This window comes from Triticum dicoccoides, chromosome 7B (assembly GCF_002162155.2).
Source record: "Triticum dicoccoides isolate Atlit2015 ecotype Zavitan chromosome 7B, WEW_v2.0, whole genome shotgun sequence".
Lineage (NCBI taxonomy): Eukaryota > Viridiplantae > Streptophyta > Magnoliopsida > Poales > Poaceae > Triticum > Triticum dicoccoides.
In genome coordinates, this window is record NC_041393.1 from 335,214,703 (window position 1) to 335,219,589 (window position 4,887).

A 4,887-nucleotide genomic window follows, 5' to 3' on the forward strand; every position below is an offset into this window, starting at 1 on the left:
ATGGGTATAAGTTAATTTATCAGCCATTTGCAAAGAGATTTCTGTTGGTGTCAACTTATTCGAATCAAGTCTTCGATATAAAGAGAAAGGCATAACACTAACATCGGCTGCTAAATCACACAAAGTTGTTTATTATAATTTCTTTTAATGGAGCATGGTATATTTGGTATTCCCAGGTCCCCTAGTTTCTTTCTTATTCCACCTTTAAATATATAATTAGTAAGCATGGTGGAAATTTCAGCTTCTGGTATCTGTCTTTTATTTGTAACAGTATCTTTCATATACTTAGCATAAGGAAACATTTTCAGAATATCAATCAAACGTAATCGCAAAAAGACAGGTCTAAGCATTTCAACAAAGCGCTCAAATTCTTCATCATCCATATTCTTTGAAGCTTTAGGAGGAAAAGGCATAGGTTTCTGAACCCATGGTTCTCCTTCTTTACCATGTTCCCAAAGTTTCTTTCATCATACCTCTTGTTCTTAGGTTGTGGGTTATCAAGATCAACATCAGGTTCTATCTCCACATCATTATCGTTACTAGGTTAAGCATCAACATGAACATCATCATTATCATTATTATTAGGTTCATGTTCATTACAAGATTGTGTTTCAGCATCAAAAATAGAAATATCATTTGGATTCTCAGGCGTGTCTACAGTGGTTTACTAGAAGCATGCAAAGTCCTATCATCTTTATTTTTCTTTTTAGATAGACGAGGTGCATCAATATTAGTTCTCTGAGAATCTTATTCAATTCTCTTAGGATGGCTTTCAGGATACAAAGGTTCCTGAGTCATTTTACCACCCCGAGTCACAACTCTAACAACATGACCATTCACCTTATTGTTCAGCTCATTAAGAAAATCATTTTGTGCTTTGAGAACATGTTCTACCTAACTTTTTATCATGGAATCATGTTTACTAACAACCTTGAGATCATTAACAGTTCTAAACATGTAGTCACTCATATAAGCATATCATTTCAATTGTCTACTAACATATGCATTGAAGTTTTCTTGTTTAACAATAAAGTTATCAAATTCATGCAAGCATTGACTAGCAGATTTAGTATAAGGAATATCACCTTCATCAAATCTATAGAGATAATTTACCTCTACTACCTGTGTTAGAGTATTAAGACCATGTATTTTTCAGTAGGTGGTAAATTCTTAACATCTTCAACTTTAATACCCTTTTCTTTCATAGATTTCTTTGCGTCTTGCATATCTTCAGGAGTGAGAGATAGAATAACTCTCTTCTTCGGAGTTGGCTTGTGATGACCCACAAGTATAGGGGATCAATCGTAGTCCTTTCGATAAGTAAGAGTGTCGAACCTAACAAGGAGCAGAAGAAAATGACAAGTGGTTTTCAGTAAGGTAATTTCTGCAAGCACTGGAATTGTCAGTAATAGGTAGTTTGATAGCAAGATAATTTGTAACAAGCAAGTAATGATAACGGTAAATAAAGTGCAGCAAGGCAGCCCAATCCTTTTTCTAGCAAAGGACATGCCAAACCAATCTCTTATAATAAGCAAAGCGTTCTTGAGGGCACGCGGGAATTTCATCTAGTCACTTCCATCATGTTGGTTTGATTCGCGTGCGCTACTTTGATAATTTGGTATGTGGTGGGATCGGTGCTTGGGTGTTGTTCTTACTTGAACAAGCCTACAACTTTTGATTAACCCCCTTGCAAGCATCCGAAACTACGAAAGAACAATTAAGATAACAATCTAACCATAGCATTAAATATATGAATCCAAATCAGTCCCTTATGAAATAGCACATAAACTAGGGTTTAAGCTTTTGTCACTCTAGCAACCCATCATCTAATAACTACTCCAAAATGCACTCCCTTAGGCTCAAAGATGGTGAAGTGTCATGTAGTCGACAGTCACATAACACCACTAAGGGAATCACAACATGCATATCACCAAAATATCGAACACATATCAAATTCACATTATTACTTGCAACATGACTTCTCCCGTGGCCTCAAGAACAAAGGTAACTAATCACAAATAATATTCATGCTTAAGATCAGATGGATATTAAATAGCATAATGGATCTGAACTTATAATCTTCCACCAAATAAACAATATAGCATCAACTACAAGATGTAATCAACACTACTAGTCACCCACAGGTACCAATCCGAGGTTCTGGTACAAAGATTGAACATAATACATTAACTAGGGGTTGAGATGAGATGGTGCTATTGAATATGTTGATGAAGATTGGCCTCCCAAAGATGAGAGGGTTGTTCATGATGACGATGGCTGCGATTTCCCCCTCTGGGAGGGAAGTTCCCCCGGCGGAATCGCTCCGCCGGAAGGCAAAAGTGCTCTTGCCCAAGTTCAGCCTCGAGACAGCGGCACTCCATCCCAAAAATCGTCTCCTTATTTTTTCTAGGTCAAAAGACCTTATGTACCAGAAGATGGGCACCAGAGGTGGGCTAGGCCGCCCACCACCCACCACGGCGCGCCTGGGGGGGCCTGGCGTGTCCTGGTGTCTTGTGGGCACCTGGAAGCCCCTCTCTGGTAGTTCTTTGCTCCAATATTTATTATATATTCTGAAATAATTCTCCGTAAAATTTCAGCTCATTTGGAGATGTGCAGAGTAGGTATCTTTGACATAGCTTTTTCAGGTCTAGAATTCCAGCTGTCGGTATTCTCCCTCTTTGTTTAAACCTTGCATATTATGAAAGAAAGGCATTAAAATTACACCATAAAATGTTATTCTGCGTAAAAACGTTATAAATAATAGTAGGAAAATATGATGCAAAATGGGCATATCAACTCCGCCAAGCTTAGACCTCTATTGTCCTCAAGCGAAAGCCGATATCGGAAATCATGTCCACATGTATAGAGAGAGAGGTGTCGATAAAAACAAAATATGGACATAGTAGCATCATGCAAATTATTATAACAGCACCAAACTATAACATAAACCTTTATCATACTAGTAAGTATGCACGTGCACGCACGTATGATCGTAGAAAAGAATAATGTAGCTGAAATCTTAATTTGAGGTTAATAACTTAATATAGCTTTGCAGATATAGTTCTTCCATATGAGCATCATCTCGTATCAAACATGCACACAGAATATACTTCTCAACCATACAGACTTCAAAAAACATTGCATACAGTATGTTAGTAAATTTTGTCCCCCAGATTGACAAGTAACACACCCATAGGCAACAACTTCATCCGCTCTAGAGCCACACCAAAATGTGAAACCAAGTTAAACATTGGGCATACGTAGTTATGGAGCCATATACAACAAAATGTGAAACCAAATTAGACATTGAGCATACATATTTCATTTTTTTTCTCAGTCAAGTAACAGTGTAACACACACATGGGCAACAACTTTATCCGCTCTCGAGACATATGCAACAAAACGTGAAACCAAGTTAGACATTGAGTATACGTATTTCATGTCTTCTCATAACTCCATTCTTTACCAAAGCGACAAACTTTGCGTATTTAACTTTTGTATATAACCATTATTTCTCCTTATATCTTAAGCCTAAGAGCATCTCCAGCCGCTCCCCCAACAGACCCTTTTGGCCAGTCGGACCCCCAGGGTCTCGTTTTTCGCCGGATTTGGCCAAATATTTGTCTGGCGGTCTCAGGCGAAACCCAGCCCGCCGGGGGGCTCTTGAGGATGCCAATATTTGTCTGGCGGTCTCAGGCGAAACCCAGCCCGCCGGGGGGCTCTTGAGGATGCCGGCGCTATATTTTAGGCGTTTTGGACCACAGTCAGCGTTTTTTCCTTTCTCTTTCTCCTCTGTCTTCTCTCCTCTCTTTTCACTTTTTCTTCACGGACGAAGCCGAGAAGGGCGTGGACGTCGGGCGTGGCCGGGCAGCCAGAGCTCGCCGGGCGGGGTTGAAGCCGTGGCGCCATGGTGGAGCAGCCGTGGCCTGGTGGAAGTCTAGGACAAGGACGCGGGAGGCGACCGGGTGGAGCAGCCGTGGCCGCCGACGGCGTGGCGCCGCTGGACAACGCGCTGGCACGGTGAAAAAATGAAAATGAAAATGAAAATAGAACTGGAAGTTGCCTTCAACATGGTGAGACCTTGAACCTGCTACACAAAGAGAGGTAAACCTGAAAGAAAACTGCCAATACATTAGCTGGTAAGAAAACAAAGAATAAATATGTGTATATTTCACATATACCTATAGTAGCCTAAAACTTTTTTGATGGAATAGAACATAAATTAATTTCATTCTTGCAGGGGTGCAAACTGCAATATCGGCTACAAAAAAGAAATATCATGGAAACACTAATAAGATTACCTCTGTAGCATATTATATACTCGCTCCGTCCGAAAATACTTGTCATCAAAATGGATAAGAAGGGATGTATCTAAAACTAAAATACGTCTAGATACATCTCCTTTTATTCATTTTGATGACAAGTATTTCCGGACGGAGGGAGCACCTAACTTGACTCCAATTTATAAGTGGCATGTAAGTGAAATATCACTTGGGATAATTTATTATGCTGGTACATGATTCCCCTGCAACATCACAAGAATAATAGAGGTTTATTATCCTGGGTAAAAAATCGCAACAAGATCAAGTCGGCATCAAGTTTATTCACATATCCGAATAACTGGTTCTATACAAATACAATATATAAGCATTGTATGCTCTGCCGAATCTAAAAAGACACATCGAACATGTCACTAAAAAGACACATCGAACATGTGATTGAACAAGTTTATTCAGTTCTAATATCATAAACACATGATAAATTACAAAATAGAACAACATATTTTTTTTATTTGAAGGTCACCGGGGGAGGGCAAAGCCCTCCAGCTGAATTCTTTCTTTCTATTGATTCACAGCCCCCAGGGGGACAAGAGTTATACACGGAGAG

The 4,887-nt window shown here is 39.4% G+C and overlaps 1 long non-coding RNA gene across 3 annotated transcripts in view; it reads right to left on the reverse strand.

Annotated features, from left to right (window-relative positions):
- Positions 1-3,313: 3,313 nt before the first annotated feature.
- LOC119341672 overlaps positions 3,314-4,887 on the reverse strand; it is a 6,450-nt gene continuing 4,876 nt past the window's right edge. For all 3 annotated transcript variants that reach the window (XR_005165239.1, XR_005165238.1, XR_005165240.1), the window contains exons 7-8: positions 4,302-4,525; positions 3,314-4,110 (exon numbers count right to left, since the gene is read on the reverse strand). This is a non-coding gene — a long non-coding RNA (uncharacterized LOC119341672). The remainder of the gene's footprint in view (positions 4,111-4,301; positions 4,526-4,887) is intronic.